This window comes from Callospermophilus lateralis, unplaced genomic scaffold (genome assembly GCF_048772815.1).
Source record: "Callospermophilus lateralis isolate mCalLat2 unplaced genomic scaffold, mCalLat2.hap1 Scaffold_103, whole genome shotgun sequence".
NCBI lineage: Eukaryota > Metazoa > Chordata > Mammalia > Rodentia > Sciuridae > Callospermophilus > Callospermophilus lateralis.
The window spans coordinates 4,960,732-4,974,656 of NW_027510486.1; the positions used below are offsets into that span (position 1 = coordinate 4,960,732).

A 13,925-nucleotide genomic window follows, 5' to 3' on the forward strand; every position below is an offset into this window, starting at 1 on the left:
ATATAAAATCAACACGCATAAATCAAAGGCATTCCTGTATATCAGCAACAAAACTTCTGAAATGGAAATGAGGAAAACCACTCCATTCACAATATCCTCAAAAAAAATAAAATACTTGGGAATCAACCTAACAAAAGAGGTGAAAGATTTATACAATGAAAACTACAGAACCCTAAAGAGAGAAGTAGAAGAAGATCTTAGAAGATGGAAAAATATACCCTGTTCATGGATAGGCAGAACTAACATCATCAAAATGGCGATATTACCAAAAGTTCTATATAGGTTTAATGCAATGCCAATCAAAATCCCAAAGGCATTGCTTGTAGAAATAGATAAAGCAATCATGAAATTCATATGGAAAAATAAAAGACCCAGAATAGCAAAAGCAATTCTAAGCAGGAAGTGCGAATCAGGTGGTATAGCGATACCAGATTTCAAACTATATTACAGAGCAATAGTAACAAAGACAGCATGGTACTGGTACCAAAACAGGCGGGTGGACCAATGGTACAGAATAGAGGACACAGAGACCAATCCACAAAGTTACAACTATCTTATATTTGATAAAGGGGCTAAAAACATGCAATGGAGGAAGGATAGCATCTTCAACAAATGGTGTTGGGAAAACTGGAAATCCATATGCAACAAAATGAAACTGAACCCCCTCCTCTCACCATGCACAAAAGTTAACTCAAAATGGATCAAAGACCTTGATATCAAATCAGAGACTCTGCGTCTGATAGAAGAGAAAGTTGGCTACGATCTACATATAGTGGGTTCGGGCTCCAAATTCCTTAATAGGACACCCATAGCACAAGAGTTAATAGCAAGAATCAACAAATGGGATTTACTCAAACTAAAAAGTTTTTTCACAGCAAGAGAAACAATAAGAGAAGTAAATAGGGAGCCTACATCATGGGAACAAATATTTACTCCTCACACATCAGATAGAGCCCTAATATCCAGAATATACAAAGAACTCAAAAAATTAGACAATAAGATAACAATAACCCAATCAACAAATGGGCCAAGGACCTGAACAGAAAAAATTAATTTAGATTTCATTATATTGTATTGACTGTACATTCCATTACAGAAAGTTCAAAATTGATTCGATTTTCATTAACATCACTAAATAGAAAATTTTGTTATTTTAGTTTTCATAAAATTTGAAGGGCCTGGTATACAAAAATAATACTGAAAAAACTACAGAGTACTTGGATGGAGTTATGAAACACACGCTTTTGATTTACATGGGTTAAACTATATAAGCTGCTGTTTTCCCCCCTTTTTGGCCCAATTCAATGCTATAAGAGAAAAAGAATGATTTTTTTTTTTGCAGTAATGTAAAACTGTATTTGGCACCTGAGCCCTATTAATACTGTATGCCATATACATAGTTGTATAGAAGGGGCTATACAAAATCATGTAGGTTGAATTTAATATTTATTTAACAACTTTTCAAAGGAAATCTTTGTGTGCACCATACATGGGTCCTAAATTTACCATATAGATACTAAATTTAAATCTGATTCTAAGGTATTTTTCTAGAATAGTAGACTTGTGCACATGAGCTCCAGAAAAGTCAAGTAGTGAAGAGGCACAGATTTTTATTTAGTATATTAGTCTTACATCCCTTCTCTGAGCATGGAAAAGTCACTTAAGCAGCTCTCCAGTTAGCTGTGGCTATCCCTCTTTTTACCAAATGCACCAGAAATAGCCTCACGGTGTAGATGTAGAGGTAGTTAAATTTCTGGCCATTAGAAATATCCACACAGAACCATTTAGTGAAGAGATTTTATGAGGTAGACAAGAAATATAAAGTATTTTTAGAAGAAATAATAGACATATTCAGCTTTCTTGGGGAATATGGATTTGAAATAGGACATGTTTGAGGCAGTCAGAGGAAAAGAGCACTGCATTTTACCCTTAGATCTTTCTACCCTTGAGTCTTGGTTTCTGAATTTTTAAATGCCTGTTTACTTGTGCAGAATAAAAATACACACATAAAAAGAAGAAAAAAAGCATCATAATGTGAAAGATACTTTCAATTTTTAGAAATTTTATAAAAGTCATGATCAAGGTACACTTGATCTTAGCCAAAAGGCCGAGAAGCAATCATGATCAAGGTAAAGCATCAGAGAAAATGAAGGATTTAAGTCTAAGGTAGTATAGACAGGGCAAAAAGAAGTTTATTTGATGAGTTTGTCCCCTCCCTTTCTTTTCCTTTAGTGCAAAGAAATGCTTTCTATATTTGCTATTGTACCAGGTATAAAAGCCAAATATAGCATAATTTTTCTTTCTTTCTTTCTTTCTTTTTTTTTTTTTACTACAAAGAAATGATGATTTATTCTAGATTCAGATTTTTCTCCCTCTTGATACCAGGGTGATTCTGACAAGTTATTTAAGTCCACTGTACCTTAGTATATTTATCTGTGAAATGACATAATGATACCTACTTCATAAGGTTGTTTTGAGTATTAAATGAAACAATATACATAAAGTGCTTAGATCAGTGTCTGGTACATAGTGCTATGTGAGTGTTGGTTTTAAAACTGTTTCTCAAAATTTGTTAGATCTATATATAACAATTACATAAATGTAAATGAAATGAGTACATTTGCAGATATACTATATTTTAAGTGTAATGACTGAAAATTATTTGCTCAATTAGTCTTACTTAATATACTTTAATTTCTTTAGATCAAAAAAGGACATAAATAAAATCAATTTTTCTTCCCATACAATTACTCACTTCTTTTTGCGGGGGAAGCAAAAACTTCTTGCTATTCAACTTTGATATAAAAGTTTTTGTATCTGCCTGATATGATGTTTTATACATAATGTGAGCTGTATATGTGTTTGCTGAATATAATCAAATTGGGGAATAATGATTATATTTACTAGGGTAATTGGATTTGGAGATTAAGGAAGGAAAACTTTAAAATTGACTTAAGATGATGAAGTTTGATGTAGATGATAGTAATATTGATGGTAGTAAGACATTTGTCCGAGTTTATGCATTGTTGTCCCTATGGTGATTCTACTTAGAAAAGAATTTCATTTAAGATCAAAGGTAATGGATACTTTTATGTGATCTTAGAGAAGTTACTTTACCTCTCTGGGTTTCAATTTTTTATCTCTAAAATTATGATAATTTTACACATATCTTGTACAGTTTTAGTGAAGGTGAAATATAATAATAGCTATTAAATATTTCACTTATTGATACTAAATGGAAGCTGCTTATTATTAATATTACCACTGTTATCAACAAATATTTAATAATTTAATGTACATTTTTATGGCTATATTTCCTGATATGTTTGATCTTTTAAGTCAATGGACATTTCAAGGGACTGTGTTGTCTTAGTTTCTCTGCCCTCTTAGCAATGTTACCATTAATCTAGATCAAGCTCTAAAGAAAGAGGAGTTTTCTGTTGTTATTCTTTTCTAAAATATCAAGTTTTTCATTCCTTCATTTAAAAGGTAACCTTCAGTTTGCTGGTAGTAAAGTACTCAGTGATTATACTTATAGGTGCCATCAGGGATCAGGAATTGGCATTCATTTTCTTTTTGTGATAAGGTTTGCAGATTAAAAGTCATTTATATTTTTGCTCTTTCTTCCCTGTGCATTTTGCAGTATTATAGAGTTTTCAAAGATGAAAGGATGTTAGTTATCTGTTTATACTCAGTCCCTTTATATCATAGATGAGGAAACCAAGACTTGGAGAGTTTGAGATTTGTGCTAGTTCCACAGAATACATGAGATCTGGATAGCTGTATGACTATTTAATGACAGCCTCTGACTTAGAAGTCAGACACTGAATATTATGCTAGTGTATTTTAATCTTTTTACCTTAGTAGCTCCCAAGTCAAAGAACTGGCCTAAATATTCTGCCATATTCTGAAGGAGTGGGAGAGGAAAAAGGTGAAAAAAAGAAGAGGATCTGCTGCTGGTGAAAGAGGATATGGGGAATGATATGATAGAAAAATTTTCCTAACAAGTATAGTGTATTGTGAGGTAAAATAAAATTTAAAGACTAAGCGTTAAAATTGACCCAGCTGATTGATGGAGAATCAATGTCTATTTCTGGTATTCCTAATTCTTCCCTTTTTGGCTCTGACCAAGTTATTTCTGTTTAGCCGAATGCCCCACCCCATGCCTATCCATTGATAGAAATGTCATGGATACTAATTATTTCACTACAATTCTGGACTTAAGCCTGTTAGCGAAGAAGGAGAAACTGCCAGTGACATGGTAATGAATTGGCTTTAAAATACTTCATTTAGCTGATGTATATGACTCAGCACAAAAGGATTTTAAATAAGTAGATATATTTTGAGGCCTTTCATTTTAATACTTGCTGTGACTTCTGCTACCTTCAGCAATGAAAGGATGCCAGGGTTCAGCTTATTTAGACAGCACCAGCCACGTTCGCTTCACAGAACATTTATCAGGAACACACATGGACGGCAACCTGATAGACCAGATCAGGTAGAAAATGAAAATGTGAGGTTAGAAAGACTTTGGAGTTGATCCAGTATTCTAAATTTTGTATATAAAGCCATGCATTGGGAACTTGGGATGAAGAAAACTATATTCTTACTTTAGTTTTTATTTTTTGTTTTCAGATTCTGTGGAAACTAAAATTAAGTGTGTAAGGTTATCTGGATGAGATGAATGTTGTTTGTCTTGCAGTTCCTGGACATTTCTGCCACATGTGGCTAAAGGGAACTTTAATTTTGCTTAGTGCTCCTTCCTTTCTTAGCAGTTATTCAATATCTTTTCATCATGTGCAAGAGCTTTGCCAAGAGCCACTCCATAGTTTGTAGATAGAGAGTTAGATATGGGATAATAGAGCCTTGGCTTCCTTCATATGCTATCTATAAAACATACAGAGGTCATTCTGACCTCAGAAGGATTATACTGGCTGGAATTTTGGATTGACCAGTTGAGTAGTTCATTTACATTTGACAGCAGAGGCCATCAGAATTTCTAGGGCAGAAGGAATATGTTTTCATCTCCCATTGGAGCACAGTAGTATGAGAATCTCCCTTACAAATAAGGATATTAATAAGTGTCTGCTTTTAAGAAATTTTTGCTTCCCCAATTTTAAGATTCTGAGATTATTAAATGTATTCAGTTTTTGAAATATTAAAGGTAAAGAAATACATACATATTTTGGAATTCAGGAAATATGCTTAGAAAAAAAGTCATATTTACCTAAGGAGTTACACTTTAAAGCTTAAATTCTTCTAAGACAGCAATGGAAGAGCTATTATATGTAGCGAATAATGAATTACCAAAATAATGTCATTGGTATTTGAGGCGGGGGAGAGAGTACTTTGAGTTGTCAGAAAAGAGTTACTAGATAAGACAGTGGACATTTGGGTGAATAGAGGGGAAAGAAAGACAACTTTCTGAAAAGGTATAATAAGAGGGACTCAAGGACAAAGGCCTCCAGTGACTAACCTCAGTATAGAGTAAGTCAACTCATTCTGTCCATCAATGTTATGAGATTGGTAGCCTTTCTCTAAAAGAAATTGGCCTATCCTTCAGGGAGTAGGTAGCTAATTAAAAATAGATTTTATTCAGGGAATGAATGAATGAAGCATGGATGCAAAATAAAAGAATGACAAATTATAGGACAATGCAGAAAGGTTAATTACATAAATCCATTTGTGTTGAACTAAACTTAGATTAGGATGATAGGAGCCAGATTATAAAGGAATAGAAAGCAGAAAAATTTCACAAGGTAGGAAAATGAAAGTTGCCCCCCACACACACATACTAGGTGACTGGGAAAAATATAAAATTATTTAGGTTCACTACTCCCACAGAAAGAGGATACCTGAATTAAACTTCCATTTTTTTTAAGACTGTGGCAAGTTAGTTATGGTTATTTAAACAAATATCAGATTATTTGATTTTGATAAATAAAATTTATTTACAAGTGGGAAAATCAAATCATATGAATAAAAATTGCTTTTATTGTCCCTTATTTGTCAGTATTCATGGGTAATTAAGCTTAGGATACCTTTAATATAGCATAGGTATTTTCTCCAGATTGTTTATTTGCTAATGTTTTATTTTTGAAGGGGAATAAGGTATAGTTTTTGTAGCTACTAGGAGTTCAAATGGAATAATTAGAAAGGACACACAAATTTTGAAATAGTATTTTATGCCTCTTGATCTCAGGTACAAAACACGAGATGAAGCAGTTAAATAGCAAAGCAAGAGAGAAGGGACAGAGACTTAAAGTAAGTGTTTTCTATATATTGCATCTATGTTCCCATTAATCTCTGTTTTGTTACGTAACTGCTCCTTCAGAATGTTCTGAATGTGAAGAAAACTATGGGTAATAAAAGGGTGTATTTTAAAGTTAGGTTTAAATAAACCCATGAGAGTACGTATTTGTTACTCTTGGTGGTATTCAAAACAGCACCAACCTGTAAACTGTAATCTCTGTAATCTGTATGTTAGCATTTCCATCTCCTTGAATATTACCTTATCTATGTGTTGAGAACCTTCAAACTTTTCTCCTCTAGTTATCTTGAGATATGTTAATTGACTATACTTGTCTTATTATTCTACAGACCATTATTTTGGTACCAGTTGCCACAATCTCATGTTAAACACAGTTCTCTTTTGAGGCCAGGGCCTTCTATATGTCATTTTCTTCTCAACCTCTTTCCAACAAAGTATTAAGACTTGTAGTTTCAACTAGTTTAAAATATGAGAGAATTATAAAATTCTGAGGTATCTTTCAGTATGTAGAAACCAAATAAAAAATGTTTTAAAAATTCTTGTCATTGGCAAGTACATGCATAGGGCTTTACCCCTCAAATTAAGCAAATTATACAAGTTTTGGGCAAATTTAATTAATTATACAGATCAATGTGCCAAGCAAAGCGATTAAAGGAAAATGGATAAATGACTGAATACATCTTATTCAAATGACTAAAAATTAAAGATAAAAGGATAGTTTTAAAGACTGCCAGTTGTAAAAAGACATGTTATATACAACAATAAAAATTAGACTATTCGTCAGAAATTATCCAAGCTAGAAACAATAGAATGAAATATTTAAAGTGCTGAAAGAAAAAAAAACTTTGTCAGACCAGAATTTTATATTTCATGGAACTATATGAAGAAGAAATAAAGGCTTTCAGATGAAATTAAACAAAGATAATTCATTATCTCCAGATCTGACATTTCTTCAAAAAGAAGGAACCAGTGTCAAAAATCTGGATCCACACAAAGAAATTAAACATAAAAGAAATTTTCCCCTTATTTTAATTCTTCTAAAAGATCATTGGTTGTTTAAAAAAAAATAGGTGTTGTGTTTTGGGTTTACAATACATGTAATGGTGAAATATATAAAAAATAGAACAACAGATTGGAGGAAAGAATTGGGAGGATACAGTTATAAAGTTCTAATATTGCATCTACTGGGAAGGCTAAGGTAGGAGCCTAAAAGTTTAAGGCCTGTGTGGGCAACACAGTGAGATTCTTTCTAAAAAACAAACAAAAAACCCCTTGGCTGTTGTGATACAGGTATGCAACGCATACATAATTTAAAGGAAAGGGGAAAAACTGAAGGAAAAATCATTTAAGTTATTTCAAACTGTCTAAACAGTTAGTGGGAAAACTTTTATTCATCATTAGATGTGAGGCTGGTATATGCATACATCATTCATTAAGATAAGAAAATTTCTCTGTAATTCTGTTGAACTAAAATGGTTTGCTTTCTACTTAAAAATGCTAGTGTCACCACAGGTGGTGGTAAGTGCCTTTAATCCCAGGAACTCTGCAGGCTGAGGCAAGAAGATCAAGCTTGAGGCCAGCGTGGGCAACTTAGCAAGTCACACCTCAAGTTTTTAAAAAATAAAAATAAAAAGGGCTCTTGTTTACTGGTACAGTACCCCTGGATTTTCCCCAGTGCTGTAAAAATAAAACAAAACTAATATTATATAACTTAAAAATACGAGGGTCCAATTGCATCAAATATTTTTTGCTCTCCTTAAGATAATTATACTTTCTTTAATTTGAATATAATGATTTACATTTATATATGCTGAATTTCAAATCAGCCTTGGATATCTGAGATAAATCCTACTTATATTTTAAGAATGTATTCTGAGAAGTCAAAAGTCTAATGTTTTCTCTAATATGCAGAAGTTATGGGAAAACAAGAGAATTTAGAAAAGGGGGGACACCAGAAAATGGAAGGGATATCATTGTAATAGAGAAGAGACATTTAGGGGAAGTGTAGAGAGATGGGAAAGGGGAAGAACAGAAGAATGAGGTTGACCAAATTATGCTGAATGCATGTTTATTTTTCTGCTTAATGAACTCAAGAGCAATTTCATTTGGAATTGAATATATCTAGATATTATTTGATGGTACCTTTTGCTCTTCTGTGAATTCAGAATTGTTGTGTTGAGCTTGGGCCTCTTTTTTTAGATGTCTTGCTAATCTGTAAGAAGAAAACTTTTTTTTTAGAACTGAAAGCAAACTATCTCAACTGCAACAAAGTAAAACAAATTAACTCTCTTAAAAACAATAAAGTGCATAATACTTTGCTATGTTTTTGAAATAATTCCACATTTTCAAGGCAAATCTACATTACCCTGAGATTCAAACTTTTTACAAAAAAAAAAGTTTGTACAAAATAGTGATGAAATAAGATACTTTTTATACCATTTCACTGGGACAAATTTCAGAATCTTAGAGCTGCAAAGAATCTCAAAAAGCACATAATTCAACTTTCTTTACTATGCACTAATTTCTTCTATAAACAACCAACAAATAGTTGTCCAGATTCTACTTTAACACTTCCAGTGAGCACCAATAATAGTATCAACCATAGATACATTATCATTCTATCATAATTAACTTCCCAATAAGATTTGCCCAAATCCAAATTACAGCCACGACAATAACTCCATCAAAATATGCTTTTGAAACATTTTTTAATGGAAAATAAAGAAAAGCTGTCTACCAATCAAAAACAGAAAATACTGCTTGCCCAGTTATCATCATATCTAAAAATGGCAGGTAGGCCTTGAGTGAGTTTTCCAGGATGAATTTATGATGCTAGTCCAAGCTCAATGGTGAAGATCCAAAGCTATTTCTGAGACAGCAAAAGGCAAAGACTTACTCTTATGAAGAAAGAGAGGGGAAAAAAGACCAATTTTAGACACAGTATTTGATTAGACATGTTTCTAAACAAGTTATAAAAATGGTCAATAAACACATGAAAAGATATTTAGTATCATTAGACATCAGGGAAATGCATATCAGAATCATAAAATAATTACTTAGCACCCATGCAGATGGATATAATTTAAAGAGATGAAGAAAATAATAGGCGTAGGGAGAGTATGGAAAAAAACTGGAACCCCCATGCATTGCTAATAGGAATGTAAATTGGTGCCAGCCATTGTGGAAAAGTTTAATATAGTTAAATACAGAGGAACTGTATGCTCCATCAAACTCCTAGATGGATATATCCAAAAGAACTAAAAATAAATGTTCACACAAAGCACATGTACACAAATGTTTACAGCAGCATTATTTGTAATAATCAATAAGTCATAAAACCAAAATGTCCATCAACAAAACGTGGTACATATATTCAGTAGAATATTATTCAGTCATAAAGAGGAATGAAACTCAGATAATATGCTAGCTACAGTTATGAATGAACTTCAAAAGATTATGCTATATAAAAAGAAGTCAGATGTAAATGGTCATGTTATATGATTCCATTTACATGAAATGTCCAGGAAAGGTAAATTCATAGAGAAAGAAAGCAGATGAGTGGTTTCCAGGATATGGAGAAATTTAGAATGACTGATAACAGGTATGAAGTTTCTTCTTGGAGTGGGAGAAATTTTTAGGAATTAAAATAGTGATGGTTATAACACATTGTGAATACATTAAAGACCACTTCACTGTACACGTTAAAATAGTGAGTTTTATGGTATGTGCTAAAAAATGCAAAAAAAAAAAAAAAAAGCTAGCAAAAGATTTTGAAAATAAGATTGCTATTCTGGTTGAGGTCTGGGAGTAGGAATGACAGCAAGTGCTAGGTAGAAAAGGCAATTAAAGAAGAAGTTCATCACAGTTCCAAAAAAACAAGTACTAGATAAGAGTTCTATTCTATGCAATCATATCCTTGAAGATCAAGTAGTATTCTCAATGGCCTCTATCCTCTTTATGAAAAGTCTGCATCCTTTATCATTAAGCAAGAAATTCTTACAAGAAATCTTAACATTTGCTAAGATAGCTCCACCATGTTACTCAGTAAATTTTCATCCATTTACTTACTTGCTTCCAAAGCTGGAAACCACACAATATATTTTCCTAAAATGTCATTCATTGACTCATAGTCTCACATTTTTATGAATTCTTATGCAGGAGAAGGTACAAATAAATATGGCCCATTGTCCTTTTTCTGTATTTGCTTTCTTTTTTTTAACTCTTGCTGATCTATGTGGACTCTTACAGGAATTCATGGTCTATACACCCTTAGCAATGTCAACTATATATCCCTGAGTTCAGGGAAGTTATAGTGTAATAGTTTCTTTATTTGAATATTTCTACATATAATTTGCTAAGAGTGGCTATCAACCTAAGCAGGATTCTTTTTTTTTCTTTTAATAGTTTTTGTTTTGTTATTTTTTTAGTTGTAGTTGGAACCAATACCTTTTGTTTTATGTATTTATTTTATGTGGTGCTGAGGATGGAACCCAGTGCCTTGCATGTGCTAGGCAAGCACTCTACCAATAAGCCCAAGCTCCAGCCCCAGCCCCTAAGCAGGATTCTTGTCAGGAAAAAAAAGTATAGCTTTCAACTCCGGTTTAAATACTAATAATCAGGGCTGGAGTTGTGGCTCAGTGGTAGAGTGCTCGCCTAGCATGCACAAGGCACTGGGTTCGATCCTCAGCACCACATAAATGTAAAATAAAGATATTGTGTTCATCTAAAACTTAAGAATAAATATTTTAAAATAAATAAATAAATACTAATAATCAGAATAAAGGAGACTAAATTAAAATAATCCTGTTTTCAAAAATTAGGCAACAGATTGGGAGGAAATATTGTAAAAATAAAGAACTTTTATCTGTAGTACATAAAGAACACCTACAACTCAATAGGTAAGAGATGATTCAATTTAAAAATAGGTAAAAGATTTGAACAGACATTTCACAAACAAGATTTACAGAGGGAAAAATAAGCATATGAAAAGACATTCAACATTATTAGTCATTAGAAAAATGTAAATTAAACCTATAGTTAAGTATACTGATAATGGCTACAATCAAAAAGACAATAATAAATGCTGCTATACAGAGAAACAGAAAACCCCTTCATACTGCTGGTGGAGATATAAAATGGTACACCCAATTTGGAAAATTTGACAGCTACTGTAAAAAGTTACCTACTTAACATATGACACAGCAATTCTACTTATAGGTATCTATTCAAGAGAAATGAAGAATATGTCCACATAAAATATCACACATGATTGTTCAGTGCAGTTTTATTAATAATAGCCAAAATTCAAATGTCAACCAACTAATGAGTGAATAGGCACATAAAACATGAGACAGCCATACAATGTAATACTGTAAATTCACCAATAAAAAGGAATAAAATCATAATACATGCTATGACATGGAAATATTCTAACTGAAAGAAACTATATGCACAAGATCACTTATTAGATGCTTCAAATCATATGAAATGTCTAGAAAAAACAAATCTATAGAGAGAAAATATAGATAGTGGGAGTGGTTGCAAATGGGCACAAGGAATCTTTTGAATGTGATGAAAATGTTCTAAAATTTGATTGTGGTGATGACTGCATGACTTTTACTTTTAAAAATCAACAAATTATACATGTAAAACTAATGAACTTCATGGTATATAAAGCATACCTGAGTTGTTTAAAGAAAAAAACTTTTTAAAGCCTCAGCAAAACGCCCCCCCAACCTTCAAAATCTAAATCCACAAAAGATTGTATCATTTTAAGACAAAGTGAGACCTGATTTTGTCTACTGTGAGAAAATCTACATGTTCTGGATTTTAGATGAGCAAATATAAGAGTCAACATTCTACTGGTAAAGGTGGGAAATCTATCAAACATTCTTCTCTAGAGACTCCTCTCACAAGTAAAAGAGTATTATTCTCAAGGGGGAGTTTTAAATATACTTTAAATACATAAACCAGTGACTGATGGAAATTTCACATGATTCCAGACACAGAAATTAGAGCTTTTCAACCTACAGCAAAGGATAGTTTTTCCTCTCAATTTGTCCCAAGCTAATATTTTTGTAAAACACAAAAATATGGTCAAGATGTCAAGTTGCTTTAAAGTTCCTAAATGTTTACTCTTTATTTCTTTCTTTATTTTGATGCAGACCAGCAGGTTTGTGGTCCGGCCCCAATGCATGGACCACACTGTAAGCAGCAGAGACAAAGCTTTCTAAAGATGATGAAAACCAGGTATTAAATTCTAATTTTAGATGACTAAAACCAGGTATTAAACCAGGTCTTTAAATTCATCTACTCATTTAACAGATATTTATTGAGCATCCATGTGTTAGAAAAATATCTCAGGAGTAATTCTGTGGAACCTCTTTTTCTGGACAAGCTTCTATTCCACTACACACAAGTTAAGAGTCATGTATGCCCAGGTAGCTGAAAGAGGTAGCCTGATGAATGGAGATATTGTTTTTAACTGGCCATGTGTATTCTGAATAACAATTTTAATTTGACATTATTTCTTTAAATCTTCTAATAGTATTTTGGCATCAGCTCATTAATGCTACAGTGTACTCCTGAATCCATACATTCAATAGAATGTGATAATTATATAATATATAAATTAAGAATTATGTCTTAGTAGTACTCTGGAACACTAAGTTTACAGAAGAGAACAAAACAGATACTGCCCCCAACCCTCAAAGAATTTATAGTCCCTTGGGTAAACAATAAGCAAAACAAATACATAAAATATATTTTAGATGAAGTTTAGATTGTAATAAGTCCTGTAGGAAAAAATTAAGCAGGAGGGAGGGAGGAATGGTAGGAAAGGGAAGGGTCAGTGGAAAGAAACAGACTAAATCAGAAGAAAGGGGGAAAAAAAAAGCAGGAGTGGGGAGAGGTGCCAGAGGGGATGTGCCAGAGGATGGAGTGGGGATGGACAGGAGGCTTTGCACTTTTAGAAAGGGTGGCCAGAAAGGACCTTGCTGAAAGAACAATATTTGAACATAGACCTGAAGAGGAAAAGCCCTAAGGCAGAAGTGTGCTTCAGGAAACAGGAAAAGTATGGGAACATTCACTTTTGTTTTTCACTGACTGAAGTACCTTATTGGTCTAAAATGTTCCTGTAAACTCAGTGCTTTGGGGTCAGATACCAAATTTTATTCATCTTTCTCCTCCCAATCCTCACTGTTCAATGATGAAATTGTTTAAGTTATAGTATTCTCACATTATGGCAGTAAAAACATTCTCTTCCCACCCCTAAATCATGTTGACTATAAAGACATCACTGCCTACTTAATTAGGAGTCACATTTATCCTGGACTTTTCCTCCTTCACTCTAGATATCCAGTGACTAAATCCTGTCAATGATCATTCACATCATCATTGCAGTCCTCATTTGTCTCTTTTGCTGTAGCCTTTCTATCCAAATAGTTCTTTCAAATGCAAAATATAATTTGCCTTTATTTCTGAATATATTCAAAAATTTAAACAAACACATTTTACACGTGGCCTGTATGTCTACAAAACTGAAGTCAATCATGACATATTTCTATTGAAATTTTCACTGCAGATTTTATAAATGGAAGACTACTTCAAATCCTGGAGTTCAAAGGACAGGGCTGAGATCCAACAATAGCTTTGT

At 32.8% G+C, this 13,925-nt stretch overlaps 1 pseudogene; it reads right to left on the minus strand.

The window, feature by feature from the left end:
* Nucleotides 1–1,968: 1,968 nt before the first annotated feature.
* On the minus strand, nt 1,969–2,119 carry LOC143389301 (U2 spliceosomal RNA; annotated as a pseudogene).
* Between the last annotated feature and the right edge of the window lie 11,806 nt (nt 2,120–13,925).